The following is a 24,526-nucleotide window of genomic DNA, read 5'->3' on the forward strand; positions in this document are numbered from 1 at the left end:
CCTGGTACAATGCTACAGGTACATTCAATTAGAACAGGATGGTTTACTATCGACAATGTACAATACGACTCTGTTAATAGTAACTGTACTGTCACATGAAATCGTTATGGAAAAAAAAGTCCGCCCCTACCGATCCGCTAGCTTTAAACATTGTTTTATCCACTTTTCTCAAAAAATTTTAAATTACTGTATCTAAAAAAAAAACTTTCTGTGGCTATTTTTTTTACATTCTACTCTTGAAAGGCTTTCCTTCATTTTGTTCTTAATTGCCGGTAATGGGAAACCTTGCATTCGGTTACCTTGTTTTACCATTATTGTCTTATCTCTCAAAGCATACCCTGTAATTCGGAATTATACCTTCATACCCTTTCCCCTTAAAAAAAAACATGAGTATCTCTCTCGCAGAGCCATCTGGAGTGTTTCCTTCTCCCAGAAATACCTTACACAATCTGGACAGCCCCTTGGATACACCTTTACCACAACACTGCGTCAAACTCCGTTTCGTTCCTAAAACCAATGCTAACATTCTCTTCCTTTGACAAAATCAAATTTCCTCTAGGGTAATTCAGGGGTATGTTACTAAGTTCCCCACCTTTCATTCATACTTTCATTTTCTTCTTCATAACTTCGCATATCCAGCAGAGCTGAAAATCCCTCAAACCACTCACGGCTGGTAACACTGCAACAACTCTGTGAGGACGTCTCCCAAGGCACCATCTTCCAACATTCTACAAGGAATCACAGCCTGAGGCCTCAGAGAAAACATCACACCAATGTCACTCAGAGTAGGCCAATACCTGATCACCTCTTAATATCCAAAGATGTCTCAATTACCTCAAAGGGGCCACTAATTACCATACAGCCATCTCCAGATTACATACTGTTTTTTGGTTCACGTATGTAATTTAGAAAATATAATTAACGGACGTCAGAGAAGAAGCAAGTTCAAATCACGATGCTGAAGACATTTCTCAATACACCGTCAGGTCAAAGGGAGAGAGAGAGGGGGAACTTATATCAAGTCATGTTCTATAATTTTTTTATGTAAACATGCGTCACTGAAGCGCACCTTCTGCAAACCTCGTCGTAAACGCTAATAAAAACCTGGAGTGAGCTGGCACAACAGGTCTGCCAGTCTGTGAAGGAACAAATGGATTTACCTGTCCTGGGGTTGAACACTTTCCTTTGCAACGCTGGTATCTGAAGGAACACACACACACACACACACACACACACACACACACACACACACACATATATATATATATATATATATATATATATATATATATATATATATATATATATATATATATATTTATATTTATATGTGTGTATATGCATAGCACGTGCTGTATATATATATATATCCAAGCACGTGCTGTACTTCCAAGCATGTTTACGTCTTTTGAACGTGGGCTGTTTTACCTTAGAGTTTGTTAGTGTTGAGGGGATCACGGGATGGGGGTCTCCAAATGTTTGCACATACCTTTATTCTTTTATATAAAAACATATTGCTCTTCCAAAACTTGACCTAATATCTGAAATGAGGTGCTCTACTTGGTAGTAATATTCCCTTCCTTATCAGGTAAATGATAAGTCACAATATATTTGTGATTAAGGGAAACCTATCTTAACCTGGTTAAAATGACTCAAACATTTCCTTTGGCATAAAAAAATAAATAACGAAGACTTTGGTGGTTTTACTCACAGAAAAGCAACACGAAAATCTTGATATTTCAATAAGTGAAGATAAAATGATCTTAAATATCTAAATTAAAAAAAAAAAGTTCTTTATTCCTTGGATTTTTTAATGTCCTTAAGTACAGATGAGCTTTAACCATGTCAAAGATAAAATATACATAAAGAGTAAAACACTTCTTTAGTCGTGTCTCAACGGAGGACATATCTACCCGACGTACTCGCCCAAGCGCCCCTCCCAGAATGGGACAAGCGCATCGCCCAACCGAGCGTGACCTTCAAATGAGAGTGAAAGGTGAGTGGGAGGAGCATTCGGGCGAGGTTGCTCAACGTGGAGGTCACTGGTGGGATGGGCCTCCCGTGAGTAACGCCTAGACAAGCGTAACTTCGTCAGGGGGTACTACGGAGAGCGTGGAGATCGCGTGGTTGAATAACCTGCGATCTCTGTACGACAACTTCAAAACAAGGTAGGTTTATCATAACTACACGAAGCAGAAGAACGAACCACCTGAAATGGGCATCTCTAAAATCATACACAGCAACTGTCTGGGACGGCAGAATCACTCGACAACAAACAAACTCAGCCCGGGGTCCAACGCACAAAGAAAGGAGCTGGAAGATTCAAAGAAAACGGAAGGTGCACCACCCAAGCCTCGTCTTCTTCTCCCCCGGGGATCAACAACAAACGAAGGTCGTCAACATATTTTCCAAGACTGTTAGTCTCCGCCTCAGGGCAAGAAGAGAGGCAGAGATGAGTTGCCACCACAGATGGCGTCCGTCCCATTGTAACCAATACTCTCCAAGGACATCGTAACTTGTAGGTAAAGGACAAACAGTCATTCATAAGTTGGAGGGTGTAACTTAATACGTACGTTTGAGATGCTGAACACCAGGCAACGTAGACACGTGGAATGGCAGGTGTTCTGTCATTTCTCCCATCTAATCGTTTAACTTATTTACTTTTTATATATCATTAAATGAAATAAATACCGAGCATGAATGATAGAAAATGGTTTAGGAGTTAACTGTACGCTGATGAATTAGTAAGATATTTAGGTAATGCTCCTTCAGCATAGTTATCTCTAGCATAAAAGTCTTTTAATGCCCATACATTCTCCTGAAAAAATATGTATGTAATCTTACGACACTTTGCAGAGTGGAGACATTTTTAATCTTTCATCATTAATGCAACAAAGATTAATTAGATTATATTGATAAAATGTGCTCGATTCAGATCCTCTGGCTGCCTAAGCTGGATTGTCACGGTTATCATTAACAATCTTAATTATCTTAATTAATACTGTTTATGAATTTATAATCAGAAGCAATGTCGGCTTCATGCAGTATATGCACCCTCATCCTTTAACTGAACCCTAACTGAACACTCTCGAAACAATGTCAAATTTACCTTATGTTACTTAATCCTTATAAAACTGTCTTGAATCTAAACCCTATGAAATGCATCCGTTCTTCGCGCTTACTAGACACCAGGTCTTTTCTTTCAATTTCCTTCGTCATTCCATCAAACTAGCACTTCCTGCTTCCCTTTCTGGTCGCTTTTCCAGTACCGACCATTTCTCTTCCATTCTCTCCCAAGAACTATACCACCTAACATACACAGGGCAGATAATTAATTCCATTGGCTGTCGTCTCTTTTCTTTCACTCCCTTTCAGGAATGAAGCTTCCCTACCAACAGGAGCGGAAGCTGAATAATCCATCAATACATTACTGATTTTGTTCACCCGAACACTCTTCATTTCTTCACCTCTTGCCTCATTCCCCCATCGACCATAACCAATTCTCTTAATTAACAATACAGTAATTACTAGTTTCCATTATCCTCACACAAAAATTCGATGCCAATTTTCTTACCTCGCCAACGGCCCCACAATCTTTCATCAGTTCCCACAAACTCTCTTCACTGCCACCAATGAACATTGCATCATCTGCAAGCAGAAGTCTCCCCAATTCGATTGACCGTCCTTTTTCTTAAGCATAAACTTGCACACCTTTTATTCTTTTCCTAGAAATCTTTATTTCATCTAAACAAAGGGCAAGGAAACATTATATACCCTTGTCAAGTTCCTGGCTTTGTACCAAACTAGTCTCTCACCACCGAAATAATAATCTTGGCAGATTGCTTTGCTTTGATCCCTCTTGAAAAAAATAAACTAACCAAAACAAACATTTATGCCTATCCACCCGTTCTACCGTAATTGTACACTGCATATATTTTCCCATTTACACCCAAGCTCCTCAGACTATTGTTCAATAGCATATACTTTATCTTCGTACACTTACATTTTGCCTTTGAAGGTAATCAAAATTATTAGTTACTCCATTCTATCGTGTACCCTACGTTTATGAGTATCCAGGGTTATTTTCGCTCGAATCTTCTTCGTATTGTGAGAGGTATTTAAGACTCCTTCCTATTTTACATTTACTTAAAAGATTAACAATGGGTAGTATCTTTGTGAATCTTGAAGCAGCCTATATACAAACTATCTAAATTCTAAAACAAAAGCGCATAGTGATGCACAAAACGAACACTGGATACTGTACAAAAACTTTTTAACAAATATCCAGAAGTAACTCCCACAACCACAAAATAAGCTCTGTTTTTCTCATTTGAAAGTTGTCATTAAATGAAGTAAAGTAAATGGTGTAATTCAACAAGTACTTCTACAGCATTATATCTTGATTTCAAGCATATATATATATATATATATATATATATATATATATATATATATATATATATATATATATATATATATATATATATATATATATATATATATATATATGTATATATATATATGTGTATGTGTGTGTGTGTGTGTGTGTGTGTGTAACATAAATATATAACAATAATTATATATACAGTATGCTCTTATATTGCACCAATATATATATATATATAATATATATATATTTCATATTCTAAAAGTTCGTACATATTTTTTTCTTCGTCACTTAGTAAAATAATATGTTCGAAAAAATGTTATAAAAACTTTTATAAACTCTAGTGGATAATGATAAATGAACAGTTCATTATAAAGTTTAAATTTCGCATTATAATACTTCGACATAATCACCAACTGTTTATTTAAAACAAATTATTTTCGGTGTTCAATTTGTGCATTCTGATAAGCGATGGTATTGACCATGTTGTACTTCTTCAACAGAATGTCACTATGCATTATACATATCGGAAATGTGATGCCTCAAGTATTTCTTTCAAAAGAGTGATAACCAAACAAGCCCTCCAGAAATTCAACATCCAGTTGTCTGCCCCTAATATCTTGAAAACCTAAAATCTTGAAAAAAAAAACTTTAAAAAACCAGTATCATTTTGAACTTTGCAGACGATTGATCGTGCTCTAAAATCATACGAAGCCTCGTGAAAAGCTATTGAGAATAAAAGTAATCTTACCAATCGTTAAAAGGTATTGAGAATAAAAGTAATCTCACCAACAAAGAGGGAGCTATAACCACATTAAAAAAATGAAAACGAGCTTATAAACTCGACCGCTCTTCAAGAAGAAACAAGAAGAAGAAGAGAGGCAGCATGAAATCAATGATAAACATTGTCTCTCGTGTAAACATTTTGCTGTGATAGTCACTGTTCAACATTTCGACCAGTTATAAGTGCTGACATTTTCATATTAGAATAAAATCACCTGGAATCTGTTTATTTATAAACATCACAGTTGGTCAAACGGTTTTCCCCCCTGGGGTAGTTTGGGATATTTGGGATACGTCTCTGACGTCGTTCGATCACTCGCGTTCTCCTGAATTGTTCGAAAACACTTTGTTTTGAATCACTTCTTCAGGGTCCATTGGGCCAAGTCCACATCACTTATGTACCATTATACGGAATATCTGGCATAAATCTTGATGCACCACTCAGGAGTTTCCCTTTAGTTCGGTTCATTGTTCAAAAGAGTAGCCCACTTAACCAAACAAGCCCTATGGTAAAATTCAACATCCAGTTGATTCGATGAAGCTAATATCTTGAAAAGCTAACTTTTTATCTCGGATAAAGCTGAAAGTTGGCTTATAATAAACCTAATTTTTTGCAATTTTAGAAAGTTCCAGTTTTGATATTTATAGAGTAAAATGAAGTCACGATTGAAAATCGTGATTCTAAAAAATGAGCGTAAACATATGACGTCATAAGGCATCCACCAGGTAGGCGTGAAAAGCTAAATGAGAAAAAAAGTAATCTAATGGCCAGCAGGATATGGAATCGTTGCAAGAAACGACTTACCACTTTGAGAATAAAGACCTGTAATTTACTCTAGTGTCACCAACAAATGGACTTGGAGCTATAACCAGGAGCTGTTAGACAAACGTCATTTTGAGGAAAGAATGAAATCGGACATTATCCAAGGCGTGGGACCACACCAGAGCTTATGACGTGGATGATGACCTCTTCAAGAAGAAACAAGACATTTTGTAAATTAATTATGTAAGTGTTAGATGTTTTATTTGTACCTCTAAAACATATCTATTAAAACACAGTGATTATAACAATATGTTCCTCATTCAAACTTTTTCAATATATTTTCCTTTCCAGCATATCAATATAAATCGTGTTACATTTGATTGAATTCAACAGCTTTTCAAAATCTTGATCAGTACCTTTTATTTGCAGCAGTATACAAGTGCTGTTTAGGGTGTTTTGATATAAATAGAAAAATAAAATGCCGTTACATTAACTGAAATAAAACAATGGCGTTGACTTTACAAGCAACAATTGAGAAATGCGGCATTCCATTTAAATTAACTTCTAGTGGTCTCCTGACATGCTCACAGTTGGTCAAACCTGAGATAAACAAAATGGATTGTCTTTTTTTTCCCCTGAATAGATGTAGATCTAACAAATGAGCTATAGACTGGTTCATTATGTGGATGAACTACTTGCACTGAATTATTTGTAAAGTAGAAACGAATATCAAGAAAATGGAAGAAATCCAAGCTAACAACTTAGTTAACAACTGCTGTGGAAGTTTGTGAAACCTCCACAAAATAATAATAATAATAATAATAATAATACATTTTGAGAATGATAATTTAGCGATGACAAATCGCCATCGGTTGGCTGAAGCCTTTGGGTATTAAAAAGGCCAAGAGACAAGGTCACCCAATTGGATGTCGTTGCCTCCTGCCTAAGTAACCTAGGCGATGACCTTAGTACATGCTCATTTGCAATTCACCTGCTGATGCAAAGAAGTAGACAGGCTCCACCAACATGGGATATTTGGGGAAAGGCAAACCTTCCCTTCTCTTGGTCCTGCACTAATATCAATTAGTGAATATGCCATCGCCAAGTGGGCAGAGCCAAGTGAAGAGACGTTTTCCCCATTGTAAACTTCTCTTCAAATAGTCTAGCCCACTTAAAAACTTGATTTTTGATGGCTCTGGCATAGAAACCCACTTTTAGGCCAGAACGTTGAACTTGTGTAAATAGCACTTGCAATAATTAGGTGGTAAAATATACAGACTCACCTTTATCCGATGCTTTGATAAAGGTGTTGCGAAAAAAGTTTTCGGCTCTGCATTCAACTGCATTCAACTGAAACTATTAAAATTGGCTATTTTGCAATTATTTCAGTCATAGTAAAACACATGAAAAGTCAAAAGGCCATGTCTTACAATAATGGGGAACTGGTGGAGCACTGAGAAGTGGGGACAAAATCCCCACACTATTCCTGACTTCTGACGAAGCATGAACGTAATGGTAGAAATAGCACTTTCAGAGAGGGGGGAACGACGGGAACAGGTTCTAACAAGCCTCTGAGCAGAAGCTTAGTCCATGTGTCCAGTGATTAGCTTCAGGGCACAATGCTTTGAGTCAGGTTAGGGAAGTAAAGTCTGGTCAGGTCAGGACATGGCATTCCGGTTAAGGTCAGGTTTGTTTTCGTTGGCACAACCTGTGTCCGTTTTTCTCAACTGGCTCCCTGGAGGTTAACGTGCTACACTCAAAAGATTATTCAGTTGCAGAGTGGGGGAGTAAATTTGCATGTGCACCCCATCCATCCCAAGTAACACTGAACATGAGGCCTTGGCCTAGACTAAGTTTTCGTTCAGATACATGGACTGACCTAGGCTACTGCTTACCTACAGAAAGGATTTCCTAAGAAATATTACTTAACCAGACTTAGACTAACATGTGCCTTAACATGGATGGGGTCTATACATCCTACCTGCCTCAAGCAACACCAAATACTGAGACTATGATGTGGCCAACCTTAGGCATCTTTTTGTCCGTATTTGGATATACTGGCCGTAGTGTCCCTCCAATACTGCTTGATGTTCTATGATGAAGCACCAGTTTTGGGGTCCATGAAGTTTTGGGAGTGATTCACAGTTTCATGCATATATCTGTGGACTTCTAAGTTGGAGCATGCCACCCAACAATCACTAATTACTATTGTTCCCAGTAATTTCCACTTATGTATTAGGGTAACTAACATCTCCCTTGTACAATAAGGTACCAGGACCATACAAGTTCATTTAGACTCCTGTTCAAACTCCTAAAGATGGACACTCCTCTATGAGCCCCTTTTATTATTTTTCTATTTTCCACATTTGGCCCATCAGTTTCCACAACTTTGCCAGGGCCACGGATTTTATTACTAGCACTCTCGATATGGTACAACACTACTTTGCCTCAAGAAATTTACTGATCATTTATACTGCGTGGCGAGACGATAGCAAAATCCGAGACTTCGTCCAGTCAGTATGCCCATGGTGTATCCCCAATGCAGAGGTGTAATATTTTTATGGGGCTCAAACAGGATTCTTTCAAACATATGTCCTTGAACCACTTGGATTTGGCACCTCACTGGTTTTCCTTGTTACCTTATCACACTGGATCTGGTTTTAGTTTTCTGTAAAAAAAAAAAAAACTGTTGTGCTGGTTTTCTGTCCATCCGCACTTTATTCTGTCCACCTCAGATCTTAAAAACTGCTGAGGCTAGAGGGCTGCAAATTGGTATGTTGATAATCCACCCTCCAATCATCAAACGTACCAAATTGCAGCCCTCTAGCCTGAGTAGTTTTTATTTTATTTAAGGTTAAATTTAGCCATAATTGATCTTCTGGCAATGATATAGGATAGGCTACCACCGGGCTGTGGTTAAAGTTTCATGGGCCACGGCTCATACAACATTATACCAAGACCACCGAAAGATAGATCCAGTTTTGGTGGCCTTGATTATATGCTGTAGTGGCTGTACAGAAAACTCGATTGCGCCGAAGAAACTTTGACACATTTTTTTACTTGTTTATTGTTTAGTTTAAAATCAAATGGATTACTTGTTTATTGCTTAGTTTAAAATCAAATGGATGAGTTCCCAACCAGGTCAAAGTACCTACACAGAAAAGTGCATATTTTGAGGCCTATGATTGGTTGGGCAAGCCCAAAATTATATTGGAGATTACCACAGGTCAATTTGAAACAACCTGCGTAGCCTATGCACTTTAGCTAATAAAAGGTCAGTAGCCTGGAATAGCAGTTCTCATGGGTTGGATGTCAGATACTGATGCAAGCACAGAAGCCACTGACCCAGTTTTTCAAAAATCCCGCGACTCACCATCATAATACCGTACTACAGTCATCGTAAGAACTAGAGGACCGAGAGCTTTGTATGTCTAGAGTTAGGTCTGCTAAGACCTAGAAAAAACTGTTAAGACAAAACAGACTGATCAGCAAATTGATGGAAATCGGTTGGACAAGTTCGATTTTGGATGTGGAAAAAACTTTTCTTATGTGGCATGGTAGTATTCTGCAATTTTACCCAGATTAAAAGCAGATCAAAACATACTTCAACATACTGTAAATCCTAACCTAACCTAACCTAAATCTGAGGTGCTTTAAACTGACCTGGCTGGCGTGGACCCACCCCAAATCTGATAGAATGCAAAGCAGAATATGAGCACAATTATCCTGCACTGCTTCTCAAGAATGGCTAGCCGAGTCACTGAGAAAATTGAAAACACCTTGAAAATAAACCTTTCAACAGGTGCTTGCAACTAGCATAAGGCCTGCTTGATTCAAAATTGTTGCTCTTAAAAGTGATTCCCCTTTCATAACAGGCTGACATAAGCCTAGGCTAGAACATTACCTGGATAGAATGGGATGATTCAATAAAGCCTGAAAGTGCAGAGGAGTTGTGCACACTATTTCCACTGGTTGCTGCTAGCTTTTAAGCGAATCAAAGACATATTTCAACAGGGATATAAGCTAGCCTAACCATAACCTAGGGCACCGTGCCCTGAAACTTGCTGACCTGGACACTGCTTAATGTACTGTACTTATGCTCCAATTATGATGATGAGGCAAAAGATCCTGGCCTATTCAAGCCATTAGCCTACTGGCATATCCTAAACTAGAGCAGTTATTATAAATCAATCTTTTTAATTTTAAAAATGCACTGTGACGTGACAAAAAAAAAGGTTGGTAGCTTAAATTCTGAATACGATCACCACAAAGACTTTTGGCGTAGCTTATTTTCAGATCTGTTCACATATTTAACCTAGTGTCACTTGTCTGAAGTGCATGCTTCATAGTAATTATCCTGTCTGTAGGCTAGCCTAAGGGGCATGAAATATGTGTTAGGGTTGAAAATCGGTTGAAAACATTACAGAGGGATCCTTATGCCAGGTTATAGGTAGTAGTTTGAATACACTGAGAGGTAAAATAAGATGAGAGCTCCACATGTCTAAGGGAGCCTTTTAACTGTAATTGTACTCTAGCCTGTCAATAATAACCCACAGACAAGTGCAATCTCCTACCAAACTCGTCTTAGTTTGCCTTAAACTCCTACAATATTTGCAGTCAGTCAACTCTAAACTTGGCTATGAAGCATTCATAGAAGTAAATTATTTGAAATAGGTGACTTTTTATAGCCTGCACTTGTGTATCCCCATCAAATGCTGTCACTCCCTTCTCTCAATCGTGTATCCTATGGATGTTTCAGGCCGCTGTGACATAAGTGGTTTAAGTTAGGCTATGATGGTTTTTTTACAAAATTCAGGCTATTGGTTCATAATTTTACTGTTCTTTGATGGCATAATTCAATTTGATTTTGTGGCAGATTTCTCAACAGTAATAGCCAGAGGGCCAGTGGTACCCAAAAAATTCATTTCCATGTGGGGTCTATGTATAATTCTTGGAGACTGATTGATTTGTAAAAATATTAATGGTCAAAAAACAATTATCGTACTGTATGATGCAATGGGCCTCTGTAAATTCTGCTACTTATGCCTTTTCAGTGCTTATATTCTTCAAATCTCCACTTATCTACCTATCTACATACTGTATATGCCAGCGTATAAGGCGACCTTTTAACCTTAAAAAATCTCCCCCAAAATGGGGGGTCATCTTATATGCTGAGTATAAAAAGCAAACCTTAAATCCTGCTAAGATTTTTAATGATAAATGAGTGAACACTATTACGTAGGCTAATTATGCTGTAAAATTGCCAAGTATTTGAATTGTTAGGTCTGTGTTATAGTGAATGGATAGGTTAGATGTCAAATGGGGGGAATAGGTATAATACCCGAGTACAAATACATTTTGAATTTAAGCTGAAGTTATCTTCCGAGCTTCGCTGATCTAACGGTAATGTGCCTTAAAACCTTAAATGCCTCCAAACATCCAGCACTAATGGCAACTTAGAGGTGTCTAAAAAGTCGTCAAATGCGGTAGTTAATACGACAGAGCATATGAGTATACAGTATTACAACGAAAAACACCGTATTTAATTCTGTAACGCTCGAAAATAGGTATTAAAGGAGGTCTTAAGTCAACAAATCGCATTTAACAAATTCATAACCATTAAGCATCTCTATGCCTACAAGTTTCCGTAACCGAAGTGAACCAACATAAAATATATATATATAAGTGATTTCTGTGAAAAAAATATATATATAAGTGATTTCTGAAGCGTTATTTCGACGAGTCACACGTCGTTGTAAAATAAACTCCAACTTTACAATTAATGAGGACTTAAAAATCAGATCTTTCGAGTAGAAAGTTAAAAGACGCTCTTATGCTTGAGTGAATTATGATAAAAGGAATTTGACAACTTAAATGGAGCCCGCCATAGGTGTACTGTCCTTCGAATGCCCTGCAGAATATATAGGCCTGGTCCAAGACAGATGAATTTCCTTGTCCTAAAGACCATCCTGTGATGAAAAGACGCCTAATTGAACACCATGTTAAACAAATAGCCATTACCTTTTCATCACGACGCCCACCATTAAGAAGGAATGCTTCTTTTCGCCCTTCACACTCCGGCTAAACTGCCGAGGATTCAGAATTCGAGGAAGTAAACAGAGTGACAACTGAGCTACGAAATGCGCGTGTATCTTTACGAGTGAAGAATTTATATATTCGCATTCAGAAGTTGTGCATTATCGTTACGATGGTCGGTATTCGGTAAGAGTAACAGATTAATCTGACTTTAATCATACTGTAAATCAGCTGTCACTGTCAGAAACTATACGTTTGTTGAGACCAGCACCGAACGCATCTTCACCCAAGAAATCGTGCACCCAATTCAGAAATTGAGTTAAAGTTGTAGTTGATTGTTATGTATAGATATTCCGAAATGATGCAAGTATCGTTTCGATGGTCGTTATGCGGTAAGAGTAATTTTAATGATACAATAAATCAGTTATCACTAACTTGAACCGCACAGAAACTTTACGGTTGTTGAGACGAGCACCGAACGCATCTTTACCCCGTAATTAAGAAACCGTGCAACGCATCCAATTCGAAAATTGATTTAAATTGTTAGTTGATGGTCTTGATTTGATAAATGTGCAACATGAGGTATTGTTACTGATCACAGTTTAATAGAGTTCATAGCCTGAAATAGAAGCATGCAAAACCTCCAAGGTGGCGGCATGAGATTCAGGACCAAAGTAGGCATGTCCTAGCTGCATGATTAAAGTACGGAAATTTAATCTGTGGGGTGGAAGGCCACTGAATGTTAAAATATTTTCGGTTAATTTATTCTTATTTTGAAAATGAATTGGTAAATAAAAGTTGCCTTTTAGATTGTCCATTAACTGACAATCCGATGTTTTGTAGATTTTGAAACTGCTTTTGATCGGTTTTACGTAAAGCACCAAGGAAGATTGTAAGGTTCTATTGGTTACCCTAGAAGGTCGTAGATACTATATTTGGTATTTACTTGAAAGCATTCTTTGTAAAAAGTGATGGTCTTTGGAAATAAGATCCCTTAAAACTTAGGACTGAAGCCGTGGATTTGTTCATGCAAATTTAGCCGCTGCTGGCGTTAATGTTGGTATTAATTGGAAATTAAATTAATTGCTGTTGGATCGTAATTACTGTGTGGAATTTAAGGAAAACGTGGAGGGTTTCTGTAAATACATAGTTGGACTGTTGGAGGAAGTCATTGGAGGGCTAGACCTACAGAAGTAAGAATGCTGGGGTGACCTGAGGAAAATTGGCACACTACAGACCTTTATAGCAAGAATTCTTTGAGGCCCTCTGCACTTATGAGGTGTCGCAGGAATTAATTGTCGACTGACTGAACCTCGAACTCGACCAAAGATTGGTACTGATTGGAGTAGTTATAAGGTACAGTATAGGGATCTTATCAAGCATTATTCCATCGCCTTGGGTTATGTTAAGACAATTGTTTGTTTGGTATCCATGTGCTTGCGGGTGCAAATTGAAAAAAAAGATAAACCCGAGGCCTTGCCCAGAGAATTAGAAACCTGGTTAAGCTATGTAAGGACAATGCTGTGATGGGCTGGTTATCTCAGATTAATTTATAACAATAGGTTTTTGCTATGTAGCCGTTTTTTATGTGCTTTTTAAAGTTAATTATAGAAATTAATGTTTTTCACTTTGAGATTTGTTATAATTCTGAATATATTTTCAATGTTTAACTGTTATTGTTCACAGGAGATTGGTCGTATGATAATGGAATTATATGCTGACGTCACTCCCAAGACTAGTGAAAATTTCCGCCAATTTTGTACCGGCGAATATCGTAAAGATGGGGTACCCATTGGATACAAGGGAGCTTGTTTCCATCGAGTTATAAAAGATTTTATGATCCAGGAGGCGATTTTGTCAGGGTAAGTATGATTTTTCCTTTTCGTGGAAACTGTAAACTTCAATGATAATGAGAGATAATCTCCTAAGTACTTTACTTCCATTTTTCCCATTTCATTGCCTTTTGGTGCCTTGTTCAAATAAGTGAGGTTACTGTTTATGTTTTAAATCCGGTCATGGTATTTCATGCTGTCAAATCCTCAGATCCTTGCTTAAATTTACTGCAGAAATTCCAGTTTTGATTGTACCATATCATATATAAAGCTGCCCTGCCTAGGAAAGCTTTGCTCTTCAGTGTGGGAAAATCTACGCAATATTAAGAAATGACTGACTCCATATACAATTCTACTCTGTCTACATTAACTCATATTCAATTGGTTCTTACCTAAGAAAGGCATCGTAATAGGAGCTTGTCATGTGTTGTTGATTTCAATTTTTCCTGACAAGTCCTGGGCATTGCTCATAAAACCATGACAGTCCATTATTTGAGATCACTCACACCATCAACACCATAGATTTACACACCAAGGCTTTGGAATCCTGGAAAAAACTACAGTCTCTTTGTAAATATGCCAAGTATTTGTTTTATCAGTGTCTTGTTATTTATGAATAAATTGTCAGTTACTGTTACATTTTTATTTTCATAATTATCTGTGAAAGGTTTTAAATGTTTACGTAAGTTGTTTTACTACATTGTATTCATATGAATTTTCATTTTCCATTCCTTTCCCCAGCCCGATGGCAACAGAACGGTTCTTGAAATGTTGCAAATAAAAATTTTAAGGATTTAAACACTGGCATTCTTAGTCCTGTATGGAACTATTTCAAGGGATAAGAAGCATATTTAAATAGGTTATCAGTTTTAACAAATTTTACACAACACTTTTTTTTTTTTTTTTTTTTTTTTTTTGTATTTTATGTCCATGCAAAGTTACAGAGAAGCATGAAAATCTGCAATTGTGCATTTCAGGGTGATGGCACTGGGACTCAGAGTATATATGGACCAAGCTTTCCTGATGAGAATTTTACCCTGAAACATGATGGGCCTGGATTGCTTTCTTTGGTAAGAAGATAGGTTGTTGGTTTGTAAGGTTTAAGTTTAGATGCAGTGTTGCTTTGTAATAATGCATGTCAGTTAAGAGACTTTGTAATTATGCAACAGACTGAAATTGCTTCAAGAGTGAATTTCCAAGAAATAAAACAAAGTTTATTTTTGTTTGAGGTTCGAGTTTCTATTAAGATTTCTGCTTATTATTACGGTTTGCTGAATTTACTACTTTACCGGCGCACCATTATTATTAAACCCTTATGTTAAAACAAAACAAAAGTTTGCTCGATGTATTTTGGGGGATGATTCTGATTGGCAGTTACTAGAAACCCAAACTGTCTTTTCTTGGCAGTAGAGTAATATACTACCTTTATGTCAGACTGTCCTTTTCTGAATAAGAATTTGCCACACCAAGATCTATGAGGTTCTAATGGCAAGTCAACCCCAGCCATTTTGCAGTGAAATTCCTTTCTGCACAGTTCTTGGAGACCTGTGGATTGTGTTTCATCTCCAAACTAGGATGAAGAGGATAATTATTTCTCTCCACAGTTATTCCTAGTGGGGTACCACTTACAGTGGGCCTTTGCATTGCATACTAGATGGGGCTAAGTGTCTTTCTGCAGTGTTCCTATTGAGGCTTCATCGGCAGTGCTTTGTGCTTCCTGTATATGTATTGAGTTTCTGTCTTTACTGTCTAACCCTTCTGTATCTCAAAAATTCATAAGAAGGGCAAACAGTAAATGTGACATAACTTTCCCTGGTAGCTCCTCAGTATTTACTGTAAATTGTCTTGACAAGACTCCAGCATCCAAGGAGAAGAGAGTACTTAACTGTGTGCATTCCGTCTGCATGCATCAGTGAACAATGCATTTATTTGGAGTAGCAGCATAGCATAAGAAGTATTACATATCTGTCTTGTGAATGGGCTAAAACAAAACTTTATTTTATCATTCTTCTTGGAGAACTGAGTGCTACCTCTGGTAGCAGGGATAGTTTGTCTGAAAGACAGTTCAATAACTTATCGGAAAAATGGCTTGATTTCATTGCGTGTAATAAAAACTCAGCATTCTGCTAATTCTGCCTTTCTTTGCAATAAATATGAGTGAAACAAGAGAAGTTAATTTATAGAACTTAGATTATATTCATCTTTGCATCCGTGTAAAAATGATTTAACGTTTAGTTATATGTACCATAAGCAGATATTTTCTTTTAATATTGAAGTTTGATAAATTTTTTGGATTATCAGATTGTAGGAGTCTTTTTCTTTCAGGCTAACAGCGGAAAGGACACAAATGGCTGCCAGTTCTTCATCACTTGTGCAAAATGTGACTTTTAGATGGAAAACACGTCGTATTTGGTCGTGTAATCGATGGTCTTCTTGTGATGAGGAAAATTGAAAATGTACCGACCGGACCAAATAATAAGCCAAAGATACCTGTCTTAATATCTCAGTGTGGGCAAATGTGAATGAATGTATGAACATTGGGGCCATTGGCCAATGTGAATTGATTACTTATAACACAAATAAATATTTTCTTTGGTTAATATGGTCACTATTTCATTAAACACTTTTCCATTACTTGCTACTGTATTTGAAAATGTTTAGTACTATCATCTCTGTTTTTCAGGTACATTCCCAGACTCCAGCCTGTCCCCCCTTGGTTCCACGAATCAAAACTTCATACATGCATGCACAGCTAACCCACAAACCTTAAGTTACTGGTTTTCCAACTCTGTCCTTTAGAACAGCGAACAAAGATCAGACCTTTTAGCACATATAAATGGGTAAATTGGCTTACCTCCAAAGAATTTCCTAGACCCAGACTGAATTAGGAGCTTCTCCCAGGACTGTAGATGCAGATAATTGGGCCGGTACTAGTACCTTGGCAATGCTATTAGTACCCTGCCCTTCGTCAAACAAGAAGTTTGTTATACAGGAGGAAAAGACTGCACCAAGGTCCTTGGGTGTCAATGCATCTATTACACTTCCCTTGTGTTTCATGCCAAGGCAGGAAGAGATTTGAAGCTCTCATCCCTTTTGATTTGTCACTGCAGGAGATTCCAGTTCAAATGAAGGGAGTTGGCAAAAGTAGCTTTGTGTTACTTGAATAGCCAGTTTTCAAAGTAGGGATAACAACAGCCATCAACCAGAGTTGCATTCTGATGTTTTCCGGCCCTTGGATGATACAATGGATGGAATAAAATTCTAAACAGATTCCTCTTCGTAGAACAATCTTTCCTCTCAAGACTATGGAGAACTGGTGCAAGACTGCATATTACTGTTCTTGCCTGCTAACACCATCTCTCTGATCCAGTTTATCTACCAAGGATGCTGTAGATTACATTGATAATGCTTGAGATGAGCTGTAGATGTCAGCGTTGGACGCCATTCAGGAAGACGTGGCCCAAATGCATTCATGATTTTACTGGCTCCTTTTTTGGTTGGCAGTGGTCACATAAGATTAGATTTGAAATAGAGGATATTGTCAAGAATTGATAACAATTGAACAGAGGCATGTACAATGGCCCCTGACACTGGCAGGGTATCAGTTTCTACTCAGTCATATTTGGTACAGAGTTTTCAGGTTAGAGGCATTGACACCTAACTTTCTTATCCTTCTACAGTAGTTTTACATCTTGTCAAGAATTATTTATATCTTGGCCATTTTGTCATTCAGTAGGCAGTATGGACAGTACTGTGATGAATGTGAATTAATGGATGACCAGATGAAGGATCTTTGGACTTGCTAGAGGAAAAATTCCAGTAGTTAATAAGCTCTTTCACTGCTTAGGAATCCTTTAGAGAAGGATACTAGCTCCATCTTGTTACTGTACTGATACCAAGGATGTCTCATCCTGTGTACAATAAGTGTAGCTATGCTTGATGTAAAACTACACATACAAAAACTTGAAAATGAGTAAATTAAATGCTTGCTTGGTATCAGTCAGTTTATTGTGTCCCTCATATCTAAATACCAGCAACAGAAAAAGAACAATTTTGACAAACATTATTGTTACGTCAGAGCAAACCACCTCTTTAATACATGATGAGTAAAATGCATTGTATGTCAACATAATTTATTTACTTATTCATGCCATACAACATGAGCGTACATACACAGTAACAATGTCCAGGTTGAACTGTACTGTTAGCTAGATAACTACGACTGACTATACGTAAAACTGGCGAGCGGCAGAAGGGGCGCTGTGTTCCCTCCAGGAAAATAAGATGTTGACTTACCTAATCACAGAAAACTTCCGGAAACATAAATGACTATATGTATATAAAATATAGTATGTATGTTTGTATGTTTTTATACACATACACATATATATTGTAAATACTATGTATAGTACCGTATATATAGTGTGTGTATGTATACACTTACACATTTGAGTTCCAATTGTTGTTGTTGCAGCTATAACCAAAAAAGCTGCACTATCACTGCTAAATCACACCGCATAGAGTACTATGTACACAGAATTTATGAAGAATTCTATACATCTTTAAAGAAAGCTCATCATATACATATATCCAAAAGTAGCTACAGTACTGTAAGATTTTAATAAAAAATGTTTTCACCTGAAGAGAACATAGCATCATTACATAAAAACCAGCAACCTGCCCCTGTGGAGATGCAGCCCAAACATTTTCAATCAATGTTTTACAGCATTTCCAAGTGAATTTGGATGATTCTAATATGAGTAACACCTAATATCAAAAAAGTAAAACTGACTGTACTTAGGAAAGTATTGTGCAAGCATGATGTATTTGAAAGAAAAGAAGCATTACGATGCTGGGCCACGCTAATTCACTGGGTTACTAAACTCATGCCTATACAATCTTAAATTCTATTATGTGATCTAAAAAAATGTGATGCTGTCAAAATGTCACACTTAATATTTTACCTTTGAGCACCATTCTATGAAAGTCACAATAGCAGAGCTAATTATATTATCCTGTATTCCCCCACAGATCTCTTGTTTTACCTCACAAGGTAAATTATACCCGCTGGATAATCATCTCGTCGACATATAGAAATTTTTACGAAAAGTTAAATTGTGCTACTCATTTGTGAAAGCCTATTGAATTAAGAAATGCATGATACTAGGTATACTGTAATAATTGAGAAATGGATAACTGTGAAATATCTAAAGAATGCCATGTAATCCATACCTGAGGCTGCAAGCAACAATAAATTATATTACCAATCTATAAGTATGAGAAGTTGCAGGAGGTTGAGGCTAGTAGCTTCTGTCTCTTACTTTGGCTTTTTTTTTTATTGAGTTGGCTCAATATTCAGGTACAGCTGAACTGTAGCAACAGTTTACGTTCGGGTTTGTAACAAACTTAATGCAAATTACCTTTTTGTTTATCACTAAACGATTGTCCAATCCACTTGTTACTAGACTAGTAAACATCCGATTTGATCAGAAGTTCATGATGAAAATGTGGTTGGTTAACCAGAAAAAAAGAAACTTAAAACTAAATATATGGCAGTGATAATGACTAAGGGATGGGTAGAATGAACACTTAAGTAGCATCAGACAACCTAAACTGGGAAAATTCATACAAATCCCAATCATTATATTTGCACATGAACTAAAGAAAAAAAATGTTTGGCGCTAATGAAAATGGAAAATATGAGATGCAGAGACCAATTCATAGTTATTTTCTTCTCTGAAGACAACAAAAGCTAATATATTCAAAATATCAAATGTGGACAGAATTATCAGAACAGGAGACACCTTACGAAACCTTGGTTCTCATTTAAATATATAAAAATAAAACTTAAAAAATGCAGATGTATGTTATTCTGGCTTCTTTGAAGAATAGACACTATTGCATTGGTGTTGTTACTGAGACCCTGTGAGAAAGTAAAGCTATAGAAGGTTTCAATTTCATCTGTAGTTCACAATGTTTATGTATTATTACGAACTTTGCACGTGGTAATCATTCTAAGTGATGTACTTTTATTTGCTAGTCTATAATTGCAGATTATGTAATGTAAACGAATAAAATCTGAAGTAAAAACAATTCCAGATTAATGTTGGCCATTGCTTAAAAAAATAGCCTCATGTTTACAAATCTGTACATTATCACTCTGAAAAGAAAAGGAATGTGTGAAAAACAAAACAAAACAAACAAACGACACAGATAATTTGAACAGAACGCTATGGAATGTTAAAGGCATCAATATTCTCTCAGGGCAGGTTATTTCCTCCTTATTTCATGACTGAGCTAACACTGCTCTCAACTTCACGCTAAGGAACAAACACTGACCGGTGTCAAAGAAAGATAGCAGCTTCTGAGAACAGAAAAAATAATTTACCTTTCTACATTTTTACATATTTAAGTTTCTCCCTGTACCTTCTCACTAAAAAAAATAATTAAAGAATAATGTAGCCTTAAACACTTATATTCTATTTACATGTTATTTACCAACAGTTAAACTTTTATGCCTTTACAAAACAACATTCTTAAATACTGCAGACCAAAAGGCTTTTCATGTAAATAAAGTACTGTACCATACTGACCGAATGTGCTTACTGAGAAATGTTAAAACTCTGAAAACGAAAAACTCATTAATATATTCATATTGGAATAATTTCTTTAATCTTTCCCATTGATCAGGTGATATGCTGTACAGTATATAGAAACAGCGAGCACATTAGCACTTGTCTTTTGAAGTATTCATTACTTAAAATATGATCCTACTGAAATGATTTGGTAGTATTAAGAAAATTGAAGTGAAGTGTGAAGGAAGAGAGTTACTGTTATGATTACAGTACAGTGAGAGTATCACAATGAACTTGATTTGTGAATTCCATCACTTTTGCGACTGTCACAATATAATAACCATATCTGTTATAAATATACCTACATGATAATCATAATTCTGTGTTGGAAATTAAGGGAAGAAGTGCAGTCCCTTGTAGCAAGACAGCATAATTACTTAAGAGAGTATGAAAGAATGACTGGAAATTATATTCATAGCATTCACAAAAAAAAAGTAATTTGTAGTTTCCTTTTTGCAATTCAAAATTTTTGCAAGGGCTAAAACAACCTTAGTTCACATCACAGACTACCTTAAGTTCATAAATTAAATACTGGAAACTCAAAACATCAATGCGGCAAAAGAACAAAAAGAGCAACTCATAGTTTTGGTATCCCTGAATTTCATGAAGTACTCTGGAACCCTTTTCATAAAATTAAAATATTTTTAAATACACATAATAAAGATATTTTATATTAAAATAAAATTAAAATATTTTAAAATATACAGAATACAAATATTTTACATTTAATCTACTTTCAAAATCATAGAAATAAAATTTTAGACATCTGTCACAAATCTACTAAGATTTTAAAATGTTCCACACATCTGAGCAGAATTCTCCTACATCGGAAATGAAATAATGTTGGCCTGTCGCTTCAAATGAAAATTTAATATTCACAGGAACTTGAAAAAACAGTTTGCATTGAGTAGTAGTTAGCATAGCCTATGTGAGTAGTTCCAGAGAGTGAAGATGATGCAGTGAAGACAGGAAATTGTGCTTCTTACTTTGCTTGAACGTGTCATGTGGGTATTGTAGTCATCACATGAAAGGGGCATCTCTAACTACAATACAAAGTTGAGATAATTTTTGAAACAGAGATCCAATAGGAATATATAAAATTCAACAATTTGCACAGTTTCTCGAGACACAGCAACAGCAGCGTCACTATATAGTGAGTATTATTGTTACAACGGCGGCACCTATTGAGCACTGCCCATCCCCTACGATTTGAAAGACACATCACTGAATATAACTTGACTATTTTATTCTCAATTATTGGACTGCAATGCTAGAAATGTCTGCAGTGTAACTGCACGCATTTTTATCAGTTCAGTTAACACACACTTTCTAACTCTCGACTGTGCCTCCGGCGTGCTTGTCTTCTTCTGTATTCATTAAATTCTTGTTTCATTGCAGCAACCCGTGCCTCCATTGACTCATGGCGCGCCGCCACCTGACCCGTAGATCTCAGAGTCGCTGAGGCCACGCTCGCCTGATGGAACACGGGTTCTTGACCACTCAGCAGCTACATCTTCTCCAGGAGTAGGACTCAGCACTGTATCAAACTCATAATGGTCATCCACACTAATGTCCAATGGCTGCTGTGGAGACACAGGAATGGTGATAGGTGGTGGTCTCGGGGACACTTTCACTGAACTTCCAGAGTCTAAACTAGCATCTAGCCCTGACAATCCAGGCCGCTGCCTTCGCCCCACCATACTTGCCTTAACATTTGAGTGACGGGAACCTATCACAACCGGCATACTGAAACTGGGGTAAAACTTGTCTTGCTGCCCATTCCTCATATGGAGGAGGATGCCTAGGGAGGCGTACCCAGGTGTTGGGCGCCCAGGAGGAGCTGCCAGAAGCCAAGCAGGTGGAGCATGTAACGTTACATCTTGAGCATCTGACATTTCCATCACTTCTGAAGCTTCTAAACGAGATGAATCCAGTCCTAATGCTAACAATGACTGTCCAGACTGTGATGAACTTTGTTGCTGGGATGTGTTTTTACTACCAAACCCACTTGATGAATCTGGTGACTGCTCCTGAGATTGTTCATGAGACTGTTCATGGCTTACTGGAGCACTGCCCCCCGTACTATGTTTACTAGCGACGGCCTGATATATGTCTAATTTCAGGCGTCCTGCCGAACTTAATTCTGGGGCACTGTTCGTGCGTGGTGTTGCTCCAAAAGGCCGCTTCATTGCCGCCCAATGGCCTCTTGTAAACGTTCACGAGTATAAGTCACAGGTTGATCACTGCTGGAGTCACTATCTCGTGTCCTGCCCAATGCTCTGGGCAAGGGGTCAGGTACTATTGTTTTTGTACTGGTAAGAGGTGGAGGAGGCAGTGGCCGAGGCCTGGGCAGTGCATAGGCCGTTGCCTTCCCTGAAGAGCACGGGGCGTGGCGGCGAGCTTGTGGCCAGCGGCTTTTGATTCTCGAGGTGGAAGGTTTGAGCAAATAGGGGGTCCCGCCCGGTATTCGTTGATAAGCGTCGTCTCGGAGGAAGATTAACATAATGGCGTGGGATGTCTGGTATGCGTGGAGGCTGGATGTGACCTAGAGCCTCTCGTACTACTGGTCCAGCACGTGCCATTGGTGGTGAATGTATGTGCTGTCCAGACTCCAACACTGTCAGCTCCAGGTCGTCCAGTTGAATGTGTTGGATGGCCCATTGGCGGGTTGTTGACCACACATGCGTAGATCGGAGAGGAGTGGTCCATGAGGAGCCCAGTGATGGATGTGAAGGTGATGCCCATGCTTGCATTTGTGGGTGAATTTGTGATGGAGGAGAATGCACTTGGGCTCCCACAAGAATACGCCTTGGGTGTACTTGAGAGGCTGACAGTGATGGCAACTGATGAGAGTATTTCTGGTGAAGCACTCTTGGAAAATCTCCAGATGGAGAAATGACACCTGAAGTGCCATGTGCCAAAGGTGTACCTTGTGCTGAATTTGGGAAAGAAGACAAAACAGTGGAGGAAAGAGCGCTCTACACTGGACGGTTGCTGAACACTGCTCACCTCACTAAATGATGCTAATTGGGCTAACTGATTCCACTCGGAGCTCAAAGGTCCTGGGGACGATGTTCTAAAAAGCGCCTGGAACGTGCAGACCACAGTTTCACCGTGAGTTTCAGGTATAACATGTCTGCCAAATTCAGGCGACATTGGTGAAAACTGTGCTGTCATGCCATCCCATCGACCAGCTGGTGTGTGAGTCCGTACACTTGGACGCAGTTCCTCATGTGTGCTGGCACCTGAGCCATCCGAACGAAGACTGAATCTAGGAGGAAGAGGCTGACGGTGGTGGAGGCGGCTTGCTGTGCCATCACGTACATGGTAAACACCACTTTCAACACCACCTTCTTCTGTTACTCTAGTTGGAGAACGATCCTGACTTTGACCGCCTAAATTTATTACCCTCGTGCAGGTCTTCTTGGGGAAGTAAAGCCTCCTTCTTCGCTATCTTGGTCAAGCACAAAACGTCCGTCTGTTGTGCGAGATATCCACCCCAAAGGCTGTGAATATTCTAGTTCAACAGAGTAACGAACATCTCTAGGAAACCTCCTGCCTCTCTGCACCCATATTCCCGATAATCTTCACTTGATGTGCCTTCTGTTGCTTCTTGGCCACCACTACTTATATCTTGTGGAGCAGCACTGGTGTCTAATGGCCTGCTATCCGTGGGAGTCAAGAAGCCTGCCCCTAGTAGCACACCTGCTACCCAAGCCCCTCCCACCTTAAACCTGGTATTCCGCTTTTGCACCCAGTAACCTGCGAAAAAGAGTAAAATAAGGATTAAAGATTGTAATTGGAGCATATGACTAACTAAAGAACTAGATATCTTAAAATTTTATGAGATTCATTTTGTTTTATATATATATATCAGTGGTTAGCTTTAGCAAAATAATTTGTCTATATTCACTTACAGCAAGAGTTCATTTCATTCAACTAATATAGACAAATACGTTAATTCAAAAAATATATTTTTACTACATATGCAAAAATCAGCCTTTAACTGAACTGGAACTCACTTTCTATAAGTGCAGAAGATGATTATTAACTATCAGTCCATATGAATAAAAATATAAATTAGAACAGT

At 37.8% G+C, this 24,526-nt stretch overlaps 1 long non-coding RNA gene and 2 pseudogenes across 1 annotated transcript in view; 1 reads left to right on the forward strand and 2 right to left on the reverse strand.

Annotated features, from left to right (window-relative positions):
- Positions 1-24,526, reverse strand: part of LOC136849233 (uncharacterized) — a 192,967-nt gene that overhangs the window by 100,360 nt on the left and 68,081 nt on the right. The gene's annotated exons all lie outside the window — the stretch shown is intronic.
- On the forward strand, positions 1,945-17,736 carry LOC136841762 (peptidyl-prolyl cis-trans isomerase H-like; annotated as a pseudogene).
- LOC136841770 (uncharacterized) overlaps positions 17,921-24,526 on the reverse strand; it is an 8,283-nt pseudogene continuing 1,677 nt past the window's right edge.

This window comes from Macrobrachium rosenbergii, chromosome 1 (assembly GCF_040412425.1).
Source record: "Macrobrachium rosenbergii isolate ZJJX-2024 chromosome 1, ASM4041242v1, whole genome shotgun sequence".
In the NCBI taxonomy this organism is placed as follows: Eukaryota; Metazoa; Arthropoda; class Malacostraca; order Decapoda; family Palaemonidae; genus Macrobrachium; species Macrobrachium rosenbergii.